This window comes from Pleurodeles waltl, chromosome 6, assembly GCF_031143425.1.
Source record: "Pleurodeles waltl isolate 20211129_DDA chromosome 6, aPleWal1.hap1.20221129, whole genome shotgun sequence".
NCBI lineage: Eukaryota > Metazoa > Chordata > Amphibia > Caudata > Salamandridae > Pleurodeles > Pleurodeles waltl.
In genome coordinates, this window is record NC_090445.1 from 1254167129 (window position 1) to 1254182195 (window position 15067).

The following is a 15067-nucleotide window of genomic DNA, read 5'->3' on the forward strand; positions in this document are numbered from 1 at the left end:
AAAGCGGCTGGACGTCATTTTTTTTGACCCGCCCACTCCCGGGCGTGAATTTTGCCCGGGAGTGTAAATACGGCGCACATGCCTCGGAGTCAATTTTTTAGACGGGAACGCCTACCTTGCATATCATTAACGCAAAGTAGGTGTCCACGCAAAAAAATGACGCAAACTCCATGGACTTTGGCGCTAGACGCGTCTAACGCCAAAGTATAAATATGGAGTTAGTTTTGCAACGCAATTCCGGCGCAAACAGAGTATAAATATGCCCCTTGATCTCTTTAAATAGAACCCTGAGGAGGAATGTTGGGACACATTGGAAGGGATGATACAGAAGTGTGAGGAGCTGTAATACATTCTTGTAGGAAGATTTATGCAATAAACATCTTAGAACCTACACTTTGTGTGTCAGTGCTACAAGTGACCAAGTTAGCAAGATCCAGAGGGCATTCCACAGCAAACACAGGCTTTCTGTTTTGCAGCACCAAAAGGCAATGCGTGCCATCTGCGACCAGATTGCTCGTCCCCATTCTGGGACTGACACAGAAGGGACAGTGGGCATTCCTCGCTTGAAGCGGGGGATTCACAAAGGTGGACTTCCTCGCGGTGACACTTACTGAACTCAGTGGTACACTAGTACTGAAATTATGGCCTTGGTGTTTCTTGTCAGAACGAGTGGTAAACTTGCTGTTTTCCCTACACGCTTGCAGTCATGGTACTGGTATACCTTCTTCTTCCAGGAGCCAGTGTGGCCTTGGTGCTGGTCCTTCTGGCAGTCCTTCATTGCTGGCATCACTCTTTGTGCCATGACTGGCAGCCTCATCTTTCAAAGTAGGTGTGGGTAGGGTGAGCGGTATGCCAGCTCCTTTTCATCAGTCCTCACCCCTTGACACCAATGTCTATGCCAGGCAGTAGGCGCCTAGTAATGCAGTTGAGGAGGGTAGCTGTATGCCTCAGTCCAGGGGCGGCTAGCAACTACCAAGAGTGATGGGGTGGGCAAATGGGTGGTGGTGGGTGCATACACAAAAGGAGGGTAGACATAAAACAAATAAAATAAAAAATAACACTTATCTTGCTGTCAAGAAGCTAATGTACACGTCCTCCTCACTCCGGTTTCCTTCTTTGCTCCAGGCTCCATCACAAGGCCCATCCAAATCCCTGTTAACCAGCATGAGAGAAGCGCCAGATTGGAGGGAGCTGCCTCTCTCTGCGCTCCTGAGCACTGGAGGCACGTGCTCGCTCTCAGCTGGGTTGAGAGGTTTAAAGTGCGCATGTCTGGCTGGCTGTCACAAGACATCCAGCCAAAGAGACATGCGCACTTTAAAAAAGTGCAAAGGCAGCCCACCTCTCCTCGCTGCTATTGGCACTGTTAGCCCCACCCAGTACTGACACTCGGTTTGGGACGGGTGATGAAAAGTGAAATGGTAATAAATTAACTTTATTACCATTTTTTTTTCATCTCTGGGCAGTGACTGGGGGGCATTTTTGCCAGTGGGGTTATGCTCCTGCGCTCTAATGGAGGACCGCCCCTACCAGTTGATTGTGGCTTCACCGCACATAGTCTTCTCTGTTCTGCATAAGAAGGTTCTGCTGTTCTATGATACCCTGTAAGGAAATGGCTCCCTGTTGCCGTTACCCCCCACTTTTTGCCTGATAATGATGCTGACTTGACTGAGAAGTGTACTGGGACCCTGCTAACCAGGCCCCAGCACCAGTGTTCTTTCACCTATAATGTACCATTGTTTCCACAATTGGCACACCCCTGGCACACAGATAAGCCCCTTATAAAAGGTACCAGTGGTACCAAGGGCCCTGTGACCAGGGAAGGTCTCTAAGGGCTGCAGCATGTGTTGCGCCACCCTTAGGGACCCTCACCTAACGCATGCACACTGCCATTGCAGATTGTGTGTGTTGGTGGGGGAAAAAGGCAAATTCGACATGGCATCCCCCTCAGGATGCCCTGCACATAAAATGCTGCCTGTGGCATAGATAAATCACCCCTCTAGCAGGCCTTACAGCCCTAAAGCAGGGGGCACTATACCACAGGTGAGGGCATAGCTGCATGAGTAATATGCCCCTACAGTGTCTAAGTCTGTTCTTAGACATTGTAAGTACAGTGTGGCCATATTAAGTATATGGACTGCGAGTTTGTCAAAAACGAACTCCACAGCTCCATAATGGCTACACTGAATACTGGGAAGTTTGGTATCAAACTTCTCAGAATAATAAACCCACACTGATGCCAGTGTTGGATTTATTGAAACTGCACACAAAGGGCATCTTAGAGATGCCCCTAGTGTTTTAGCCAATTCTTCAGTGAAGGACTGACTGGTCTGTGCCAGACTGCTGCTGAGAGACACCCCCTGGGGTGAGAGTCTTTGTGCTCTCTGGGGACAGAAACTAAGCCTGCACTGGGTGGAGGTGCTTAACACCTCCCCCCTGCAGGAACTGTAACACCTAGCAGTGAGCCTCAAAGGATCAGGCTTCGTGTTACAATGTCCCTGGGCACTCCAGCTAGTGGAGATGCCCGCCCCCTGGACACAGCCCCCAATTTTGGTGGCAAGTCCTGGGGAGATATTGAAAAAAACAAGGAGGAGTCACCCACCAGTCAGGGCAGCCCCTAAGGTGTCCTGAGCTGAGGTGACCCCTGCCTTTAGAAATCCTCCATCTTGATTTTGGAGGATTCCCCCAAGAGGAATAGGGGTGTGCCCCCCTTCCCTCAGGGAGGAGGCACAAGGAGGTGAGGGTAGCCATTGGCTACTGCCCCCCAGACCTAAACACACCCCTAAATTGAGTATTTAGAGGCGGCCCTGAACCCAGGAAATTAGATTCCTGCAACCTGAAGAAAGAAGAAGGACTGCTGACCTACAAGCCTGCAGAGAAAGAGGAAGACAACAACTGAATTGACTCCAGCCCTACCAGCCTGTCTCCAACTTCGAAAACCTGCTCCAGCGACGCATCCGACAGGGACCAGCAACATCTGAAGCCTCAGAGGACTGCCCTGGACTACAGGACCAAGAAACTCCCATGAACAGCGTCCCTGTTCAAAACCAGCTACTTCTTTGCAACAAAGAAGCAACTTCCAAAGACTTCACGTTTCCCGCCGGGAGCGTGAGACTCTACACTCTGCACCCGACGCCCCCGGCTCGACCTGCAGAAAACCAACACCTCCGGGAGGACTCCCCGGCAACTGCGAACCCGTGAGTAACCAGAGATGACACCCTGAGCCCCCACAGCGACGCCTGCAGAGAGAATCCAGAGGATCCCCCTGACCGCGACTGTCTGTAACAAGGGACCCGGCGCCTGGAACCAATACTGCACGCGCAGCCCCTAGGACCTGAAGGAACCGAACTTCAGTGCAGGAGTGCCCCCCAGGTGACCCTCTGCCTAGCCCAGGTGGTGGCAGACCTGAGAAGCCCACCCCTGTGCCTGCCTGCACCGCTAGAGTGACCCCCGGGTCCCTCCATTGCAACCTATACAAAACCCAATACCTGCTTTGCTCACTGAACCCGGCCGCCCCTGTGCCGCTGAGGGTGTACTTTGTGTGCTTCTTGTGTCCCCCCCGGTGCTCTATAAAACCCCCCGGGTCTGCTCCCTGAGGACGCAGGTACTTACCTGCTGGCAGACTGGAACCAGAGCACCCCTGTTCTCCATAGGCGCCTATGTGTTTTGGGCACCTATTTGACCTCTGCACCTGACCGGCCCTGAGCTGCTGGTGTGGTAACTTTGGGGTTGCCTTGAACCCCCAACGGTGGGCTGCCTATGGTCCATGACTGAGACTTGTAAGTGTTTTACTTACCTCCTAATCTAACCTTTACTTACCTCCCCCAGAAACTTTTGATTTTTGCAGTGTCCACTTTGAAAATAGCTTATTGCCATTTTTACAAAGACTGTATGTGATATTGCTTTCATTCAAAGTTCCTAAAGTATCTAAGTGAAGTACCTTACATTTAAAGTATTAACTATAAACCTTGAACCTGTGGTTCTTAAAATAAACTAAGAAAATATATTTTTCAATATAAAAACCTATTGGCCTGGAGTAAGTCTTTGAGTGTGTGCTCCTCATTTATTGCCTGTGTGTGTACAACAAATGCTTAACACTACCCTCTGATAAGCCTACTGCTCGACCACACTACCACAAAATAGAGCATTAGAATTATCTATTTTTGCCACTATCTTACCTCTAAGGAGAACTCTTGGACTCTGTGCACACTATTTCTTACTTTGAAATAGTATATACAGAGCCAACTTCCTACATACCCCTTACATAGCCTGATGTTGGCAGATGCAGGGAAGTTACTGGGTTGAGAGACAAGGTTTTCACTGGAGCCTAGTCAGCTTGAAATGTGTTACACCAGAACAGGTTCCTTTAGTCGCTGCCCTCACGCCTCCTCACCAACACAGAGAAGAAGGTTGGCTTCCCCAATAGGTTGGTGGCCTCAGGCCAGCTGAGTGTCAGTTGACTGCAGTGACAGCCTTTCAATCTGAGTCGAGCCTTATTCCGGCCATACCCTTGACAGGTGGGGCATGTCCAACTTGTCGTCAATGCTATGCAGTGGTCCATAGTCTTGTATGCTAAATCACCTATGTGCCACAGACACCATTAATGTGAGGAGGTAAATGGCCCTGCACACATGTGCCCTGCCTCAGTTACTGACAGTGTCACCTGGCTGGTGACTCCAGTCAAGCATGGGTTTTGAGGGGGGGAACCTACGGTGGGGTTGCCTCACAACCTGTTCAGCAGGACACTAGAAGCGCCAGAGATTTGGAGCAGGTTTTGGCATTTATGATCTTTTAACATATTAGGAATTGATTTGATATTTACAAGCTGCAGTAGTTCAGCCATTCGAAACCATCATGGATGCTGATTTAACCAAGACCATGTCAACATGTTTGGATGATGTGACCAAAACTTGATTAACACCAGAATGCTCTTAGGGGCATATTTAGAGGCCCCTAACGTCACATTGCGTCAAAATAAATGACACAAATGTGGCGTTAAGGTGGCATTTCCCACGCGCCATATTCACTAAGAGGTGCAATGCTTGCATTACGCCACTTTGTAAACCCTTGCGCCACATTATGCTTCACCAGGCATAATTTATGAAAGGGGCGGCGTTCCTCCGTTAGGGGGACTGGAAAAATGGCACGAGGAAATCTATGAGATCTCATTGCGCCATTTTTTTCAGCACTTTTAATGCCTGCTCAGACCAGGCGTTAAAAGGGGGCATACCATTATTTAGAAAGGGCCCCAATGTACTCTGCAGGAGTAGCGCCAACATTTTGGTGCTACCCCTGCAGAGTGCATCCATAGCATTAATAAAAATTATGCTATTGACCCCTTCCCTGCGCCATGGTGCGCCGTAATTTAAATACGGTGCACACATGGTGGCGGTAGGGAGGGTGCTAAAGGGCGCAAGAAAAGTGGATGCTGCACTCTGTGCAGCGCCACTTTTCTTAAATATGCCCCTTATTTTGTTAGGCTAGTCCTGAGGCTGATGCGCCCTCCCAAGGTACTGTTTAGAGCACCTTGCCTTGGGGTGTTGGGGTGATAATGCAGTACTGCATATGTTCCACTCTTGACATCACTTTCTTCCTAAAAGATGCAAGCAAATGTCTCTATTTTGACTATGACCTCTCTAAACTGACAGTAATGGGCCCCAAAAGAAGGCATTGCCAAACCCGATACTGCAACCGTAATGCTGTCCCGGCTCCATCTTACCTTGGTGTGAAAACTCTGATTCACGTCAAAGTCAAGAGGCACACAGTTATTCACTGGATGGAAGGTTTGCAGATAAGAAATTCCTTAAAGGACTTACAGCAGACGTGATGGTTTAGAGACAAATAATTTGATATTTTCTTAGATTATTAAATAAATTGAGCAGAGACACCAATCGTTTATTTTAGCAGTGTTTGAAAGAACATGGCCACTGATCAGTCATTCCAATATTATTGTAGCAGTAATTAAGGTTTGACTAATTGATAATCCTGCTCTGCCGAAGCTGCAGAGATTACGTTAATGCTTATTTTAATTTTTTTATACTTCACCTATATCCCCTTCGCTGCCAGGCCTTTTCCCCCTCGTGTGCCGAGCCTTTTTTTGGCTATTTGGGGCAGTTCGCGCTTAGGCCCTCATAACTTTTTGTTCACATAGGCTACCCACGCCAAATGTGCGTCCTTTTTTTACAACATCCTAGGGATTCTAGAGGTACCCAGACTTTGTGGGTTCCCCTGAAGGAGGCCAAGAAATTACCAAAATACAGTGAACATTTTGTTTTTTTAAAAGAAATTGGAAAAAAGGGCTGCAGAAGGCAGCTCGTGTTTTTTCCCTGAAAATGGCACCAACAAAGGGTTTGCAGTGGCAAGATCACCATCTTCCCAGATTTCAGTAACAGGCAGACTTGAATTGGAAAACCCAATTTTTCAATATAATTTTGACATTTTACTGGGACATACCCCATTTTTACTATTTTTTGTGCTTTCAGCCTCCTTCCAGTTAGTGACCAAAATGGGTGAGAAACCTATGCTGGATCCCAGGAAGCTAAACATTTCTGAAAAGTAGACAAAATTCTGAATTCAGCAAGGGGTCATTTGTGTAGATCCTACAAGTGTTTCCTACAGAAAATAACAGCTGAAATAAAGAAAATATTGACATTGAGGTAAAAAAACTGCCATTTTTCTCCACGTTTTGTTCTGTAACTTTTTCCTCTGATGTCAGATTTTTGAAAGTTATATACCGTTACGTCAGATGGACTCTTCTGGTTGCGGGGCTATATAGGGCTTGTAGGTTCATCAAGAACTCTAGGTACCCAGAGCCAATAAATGAGCTGCACCTTGCAATGGGTTTTTATTCTATACCGGGTATACAGCAATTCATTTGCTGAAATATAAAAAGTGAAAAATAAGTATCAAGAAAACCTTTGTATTTCCAAAATGGCCACAAGATAAGGTGTTGAGAAGCAGTGGTTATTTGCACATCTCTGAATTCCGGGGTGCACATACTAGCATGTGAATTACAGGGCATTTCTCAAATAGACATCTTTTTTACACACTGCCTTACATTTGGAAGGAAATAATGTAGAGAAAGACAAGGGTCAATAACACTTGTTTTGCTATTCTGTGTTCCCCCAAGTCTCCCGATAAAAATGGTACCTCACTTGTGTGGGTAGGCCTAGCGCCCAGGAAAGGAAATGGCTCAAAACACAACGTGGACACATCACATTTTTTCACAGAAAACAGAGGTGTTTTTTGCAAAGTGCCTACCTGGCCTCTAGCTCAGTCGGCACCTGGGGAAACCTAGCAAACCAGCGCATTTTTTATAACTAGACACCTTTGGGAATCCAAGATGGCGTGACTTGTGGGGATCTGACCAGGTTCTGTTACCCAGAATCCTTTGCAAACCTCAAAATTTGACCCAAAAAACACTTTTTCCTCTCATCTCGGAGACAGAAAGTTCTGGAATCTGAGAGGAGACACAAATTTCCTTCCACCCAGCGTTCCCCCAAGTCTCCCGATAAAAATGGTACCTCACTTATGTGGGTAGGCCTAGTGCCCACGAAAGGTAATGGCCCAAAACACAACGTGGACACATCACATTTTTTCACAGAAAACAGAGGTCTTTTTTGCCTAGCTGTGGATTTTGGCCTCTAGCTCAGCCGGCACCTGGGGAAACCAAGCAAACCAGCGCATTTTTTAAAACTAGACACCTAGGGAAATCCAAGATGGGGTGACTTGTGGGGCTCAGACCAGGTTCTGTTACCCAGAATCCTTTGCGAACCTCAAAATTTGACCAAAAAAACACTTTTTTCTCTCTTTTCGGTGACAGAAAGTTCTGGAATCTGAGAGGAGCCACAAATTTCCTTCCACCCAGCTTTTCCCCAAGTCTCCCGATAAAAATGGTACCTCACTTGTGTGGGTAGGCCTAGCGCCCAAGAATGGAAATGGCCCAAAACACAACGTGAACACATCAAATTTTTTCACAGAAAACAGAGATGTTTTTTGCGAAGTGCCTACCTGCGGATTTTGGCCTCTAGGCCTCTAGCTCAGCCGGCCCCTGGGGAAACCTAGCAAACCAGCGCATTTTTGAAAACTAGACACCTAGGGGAATCCAAGATGGGGTGACTTGTGGGGCTCTGACCAGGTTCTGTTACCAGGAATCCTTTGCAAACTTCAAAATATGACCCAAAAAACACTTTTTCCTCTCATTTCGGTGACAGAAAGTTCTGGAATCTGAGAGGAGCCACAAATTTCCTTCCACCCAGCGTTCCCCCAAGTCTCCCGATAAAAATGGTACCTCACTTGTGTGGGTAGGCCTAGCGCCCACGAAAGGAAATGCCCCAAAACACAACGTGGACACATCAAATTTTTTCACTGAAAACAGAGGTGTTTTTTGCAAAGTGCCTACCTGTGGATTTTGGCCTCTAGCTCAGCCGGCCCCAGGGGGGGGCAGAAAAGGCCTAAAATAAATTTGCCCCCCCAACCGCCCCGGGGAGCGACCCTTGCCTACGGGGTTGCTCCCCCTGCATGACATTGGCGCAATAAAAAAAGATCCCCGGTGCCTAGTTGTTTCTGCCCCCCTTGGGGGCAGATTGACCTAAAATCCGCTGATCTGCCCCCAAGGGGGGCAGAAATGGTCTAAATACAATTTGCCCCCCAGGGGAGCGACCTTTGCCTAATGGGTCACTCCCCATCTCTAAAAAAGCAAACAAACAAAAAAAAAAACACCCCAAAAAAATTTCCCCTGGCGCCTAGAGGTTTCTGCCCCCCGGGGGGCAGATCGGCCCAATAACAATAGGCCGATCTGCCCCCAGGGGGGGCAGAAATGGCCTAAAATGGCCAGAAATGGCCTAAAATAAATTTGTCCCCGGCCCTCCGAAACCCCCCCCGTGGAGCGACCCTTGCCTACAGGGTCGCTCCACTTGCATGACATTGGCACAAAAATAAAATCCCCCGTGCCTAGTTGTTTCTGCCCCCATTGGGGGCAGATTGGCCTAAAATCCACTGATCTGCCCCCAAGGGGGGCAGAAATGGTCTAAATACAATTTGCTCCCCAGGGGAGCGACCCTTGCCTAATGGGTTGCTCCCCATCTATAAAAAAAAAAAAAACAATAAAAAAACACACAAAAAGAATTTGCCCCGGGCGCCTAGAGGTTTCTGCCCCCCATAGGGGCAGATCGGCCTAATAACAATAGGCTTGTGAAATGCTCAGAGAGACTTCAAAGGGAAGGAAATACATTTCCTTCCCTTTGAAGCCTCTCTGGGCCTCCTCCACGTGATCGAAAGAGAAATGCTTTGCATTTCTCTTTCGATCGCGCTGAGGCCTTCTGTGGCAATTTTTGGAGAAAAAAGTGAAAAGTTTCAGGGAAAGTCCTCAGCAGAGCCATGTCCAGCATGACTCCTTACCAGCCTAAAGCCAGGGTGGTTGTAATTATCCCTGTGATACTCCACCTGGCCCAGGGCGAAAAATCTCGGACAATGGTCCACCACTGCATTGGTACCCCCTCCGACTTAAAGCCAATGGATCCTAGTAGGACCACCCACCAGCTGCTCCTGTGGCCCACCCTGCGATAAGGCTCCTGCTACCCCAGGGGGCACCCTCTGGCCGTGCCCCCAGGGTTGCCTTAGTTCACTGGAGTAGTGCCTTCCTGCGCCACCGTGCGCCATTGGGAAAGGGCAGAAATGTGCCCTTTCTACAAGAAACAACACATTTCTGTCCTCTCCCCTTCACTGGAACACAAATTGCTGCCATGTGCCAATGCAGGCCCCTTTCACCATGATGCAAGAGTGCCCACATTGTGGGGATGATTGTTTTTGTGCAGGAAGGGACCTCTTCCTTCAGAAAAACAATCACAAGAGGTGTCTTCCTCTTTCTATGTGTGCTGCAAAATGCAGCACTCATTGAGGACAAAACATGGAGAAATAAAGATATTTCTCCCCATTGTGTAACTTCTACGCCACCCCTGCTGTGGCATAGGTATTTGATGCGTACCCAGACTGGTAAATCTGAAACTGCGTCAGAAGCCTTCAGGTTCCATGGATGTTGCATGGGAACACCGGGAGCAAAACCCATGAAACGCCACTTTCACACAGTATTATGCATGAAAGGGGTCCACATTTACAAGGCCATTAAAAGCCACACAAGGTGGCTTTGCATGGCCTTGTAAATTTGGTCTTGCACACAGCGCCAACCAGTGCGTTAAAATAAATGATGCTCTGGTGGCGCAGTGTGCGGCTAGGGTTGCGCCCTCCATCATGCCCACTAAAAGAAATAACCACTGTACCCCTTCCTCTCATGCATACAACATGGTGGCTGATAGGCCAGGAAGGGACACTGGGTAATGGCATTTTTGGTTAAACACACCTCACCTCACTGCAACATCACAACAGAGATATTTTGCTAGGGAATCCTGGGTGTCGGACGGGGTGCCACTATGCCCATCCCGCAGTTCTCTAGGCTCTATGTTGTTACCAGAGGTGAATAGGTAGCTCATTTTACGTCATATTGTTCCATGAAATGTACCTGCTTGGGATGTCTACTCTCTTGAACATTAAGGCGACCCCCCCATTGAGCAAATAACTGCAAATGGGGAGTTCTCTGAGTGCTGCTTAAATGTTTGGGTCGTAAGAGAATGTCAGTTCAATCTCCATTATCACCTCTATTAATAACAATGTAACTTGAAGCCACTGGATAAACATACAATTCTGTGTGCATATATGCTAATTAGGCGTACCTAAAGCATGATAAATTTTAGCAGACTTGGGGCTTATTTACAAGCTCCTTGCGTTATTTTTTTTTACGCTATGGTGGTGCAACCACTCCCCACACAGTGCCACTGTTACAAACTAGTGCAATGGTATCACTGCACCAGTTAACTGAGACAGTTTGTAAAGCCTTGTGCCACATTGTACCTGCACCAGGCATTACGTATGCATGGTAGGAGGTACCCCGCAAAAAGGGCCGCAGAAATGGCGCAGTGAAATATACAAGATTTCACTGCGCCTGTCTGCACCTTCACAGCATTATTTTTTAACGCCTGCTCAGGGCAGGCCTTAAAGTGAAGCTGTGCTGTTTTCAATGGGGGCCCCTGCTAGCATTGCTGGACTAGTGTAAAAATTGTGACACTCGTCCAGCAATGTTACAGTTTAGTACACAACTGCATCATAGATTATGCAGCTGTGGACACTGTGCTATGGAGCACTGTACTGTAAATACAGTACTCCCATGGCGTCATTAGAGGGGCGCAGAGCAGCGTAAGAAAACTGATCAAGATACACCAGTTTCTTCTCAATGATGCCCTTTGTGGCTGAAGGGATGCAAGCTCATAATTGTACACATCCTTAGTGATGTTATCATTTAGATGTTGTTCGGCTCCATACAGATGTTCGGAGGTTGCTCAGTAAAGGGGGAAATGTTTCTTTATCCTGATTTGCTGTGTTGCTTGGTGACATAAAGTCAGTGATGCTTACATTGAAAAATAGCATCAAACGGAAGTAAAGTAATACCTATATAAAACTTTAAGGTAATGTATTTGACAGTCCTCCAGAACAATTGAAAATTGTTTTGGGCATTTATATCTGACTTTCACTGTTTCAGATGTCTGATTCAAATGTCTGATGATGTCTGGTTTATATATGTTGCAGAATTATTACTGCCGCAATTCACTGACCTTCCTACTCCAGGCCTTGCCTCAGTAAGTACTTTCTGAAGTATCTCTCATCACACAACAGTGTGCCGCATTTTTTCCCACGTGCTATTATCACTGGTTTCAATTAATTTTATATACAGGCCTTGGACATTTGTTTTAAGCAAGCATATCGATTTGAAACCCTACAACCCTTGGCCCTATTCTATGCTGAGTCTGTGTTTCTAAGTGATTTACCAGCAGCAATAATCCATGTAATTTTTTGCCTTTTCGTTTACTGGTTTTTAATTTCTCGAGCCATTGACCTTCACATTTTCCATTTTCAGTTTTCTTTAGGATCTTTGCGTATGTATAACTCCTATTATTTGGCCCTGAAGATGATTCATGTAAAGAAATGCCTCTTTTTGCATGCTCTTTGCATGCTCTTTTTCCCCATATTTTGGAATGATGCTGCTGTTTTTTTGACAGGTGTCTGGTAACCAGACCTACGTGCCAGTGCTCTGACCCTTAAAGGTGTATGTTTGATTAGTTTATATCCATCTGTCATAGGTTACCTTACTTATAATCCCATAGTATCTGGTAACAGGGGTATCTAAGATCCGTAAATTAAAGGGTTCCTCATGGACTACACCATTTATTGTGCCACCATGAGTGTCACAAAGCAAAACATGCCTCCCAGTCTGCCACTGTAGACTCATGGAGCAGTTCTAAACTGCTATCTTGACTTTGCCATTTAAACTAAAGAAAAAGACCACAACTTCCCCTTTAATATATATGCCACTCTTATGGCAAGCCTGTCGAGCTTTAAGGCAGGGTGTTAAAAATTAAAAATTAGAACATGTGTTTCTGTATGCCCTAACAGTAAAAAAAAAATCAAATTGTCGTTTTAACTGTAGAAAAGCTAGTAGCCCCACTAGCAAGAGGTATTTCAAGGTATCAAATGAATCATTACATTAACCCCAGCTTGATGCTCAACTCACATGTAATGCAACTTTCAAGTAAAAGCTAACTTTAGGAAGTAGCCTCTCTGTTGCCTATGTTTTCCAGTGGCCATTTACAGTTTGACGCTATTGTGGTGCTTTGCAGGATTAGCGTCAACAACTATGGCGCTAATCCTGCAAAGTAGAGAGAGGCCCATTGAAAATCATAGGGGTGTCATTTTAACGCCTGCCTTGGGAAGACACTACAAATGACGCAAAAATATTTTGCAGTGAAAGCTTGTTAATTTCACTGCACCATTTTTACGGGCCTCCCATTGCCAGCACGCCCCACCCTTGCATACATTATGCCGGGTGCAGGAATAATGTGGCGCAAAAAGTTACAAAGTGGTGCAATGCATGCATAACGCCACTTTGTAAAAATGGCACGATGACAAGGCCACCTTAATGCCACATTAGAGTAAAAAAATTACCCTAATGTGACGCAAGGGGCTTGTAAATATGCACTCTATGGACCTCATTTACAATGCCTGTGGCGCAGGGCAGCGCAGCAAGTATCTTGCTGCCCCGCCCTGCGCCATGGGGAAAAGGCTGAAATGCGACGTATCTACAGGATACAGTGCATTTCTGTCCTCTCCCCCTCCACTGGAACACAAATTGCTGCCATGCACCAATGCAGGCCTCTTGCACCATGGTGCAAGGGTGCCTGCGTTGTGAGGATGATTGGTTTTGTGCAGGAAGGGACCCCTTCCTTCAGAAAAACATCACAAGAGGTGTCTTCCTCTTTCTATGTGTGCCGCAAAATGCAGCACACATTGAGGAAAAAACATGGAGAAATAAAGATATTCCTCCCCATTGTGTCACTTCTATGCCACCCCTGACGTGGCGTAGGAATTTGTTGCAGCCCCAGACTTGTGAATCTGGGACTGCATCAGAATACTCCAGGATCCATGGGTGTTGCATGGGAACACCCCAAGCAAAACCCATGAAACGCCTCTTTCAAGTAGTGTTATGCGCAAAAGGGGTCCATATTTACAAGGCAGTGAAAAGCCACCTTAGGTAAATATGGTCTGGCACACAGTGCCACCGGAGCTTTAAAAAAAAATTATGCTACGGTGGTGCAGTGTGCTCATAACTGAGGCCCTAATTGTGCCCTCCACCCATGCCCCCTAAAAGAAATAACCATTGTAACCATTCCTCCCATACATATACAGCATGGTGGCTCATAGGCCAGAAAGCGACACCCTCGCAATGGCATGGCTGCTTAGGCACACCTCACCTCACTGCAACATCACAACAGGGATATTTTGCAAGGGAACTCTGGGCGTCGGACCGGTGCCACAATGCCCATCCCACGGTTCTCTGGGCCCTATGTTATTACCAGAGGTGAATGGGTAGCTCACTTTACGTCATGTTGTTCCATTAAATGTGCCTGCTTGGGATGTCTACTCTCCGGACCATTAAGGTGACCCTCATTGAGAGATTAGCTGCAAATGGGGAAGTTCTCCGAGTGTTGCTTAAATGTTTGGGTAATAAGAGAATGTCAGTTTGGTCCCCATTATCACCTCTGATTTTTTAACATGGTAAATTTCTCGAGCCATTGACCTTGACATTATCCATTTACTGTTTTCTTTAGGATCTAACTCCTATTATTTGGTCTTGATAATGATTCATGTAAAGAAATGCTTCTTTTTGCATGCTCTTTGACTGCTCTTTTTCCCCATATTTTGGAATGATGGCGCTGGTTTTTTGACAGGTGTCTGGTAACCAGACGTAAGTGCCAGTGCTCTGACCCTTAAAAGTGTATTCTTTATTAGCTTATACCCAACTGTCTTTTTTACTATACTTATAAGCCTGTAGTATATGGTAACGGGGGTATCCAGGGTCTGTAAATTAAAGTGTTGCTCATGAACTACAAATCAAATCAAATCAAATCAAAAAACATTTATAAAGCGCGCTACTCACCCGTGAGGGTCTCAAGGCGCTAGGGGAGGGGGTTACTGCTGCTCAAAGAGCCAGGTCTTGAGCTGCCTCTGGAATGCGAGGTGGTCCTGGGTGGTCCTGAGGTTGGCAGGGAGGGAGTTCCATGTCTTGGCCGCCAGGTAGGAGAAGGATTTCCCACCTGCCATCGTGCGGCGGATGCGAGGGACGGCGGCGAGTGCGAGGTTGGCGGAGCGAAGTTGACGGGTGGGCGTGTAGAAACTGAGGCGACGGTTGAGGTATTCGGGTCCCTTGTTGTGGAGGGCTTTGTGTGCGTGGGTGAGGAGCCGGAAGGTGATCCTTTTGTTGACGGGAAGCCAGTGCAGGTGTCTCAGGTGGGCGGAGATGTGGCTGTTGCGGGGTATGTCGAGGACGAGGTGGGCGGAGGCGTTTTGTATTCGCTGAAGATGTTTCTGGAGTTTAGCGGTGGTTCCTGCGTATAGGGTGTTTCCATAGTCCAGGCGGCTTGTGACGAGGGCGTGGGTCACAGTTTTTCTGGTGTCGGCGGGGATC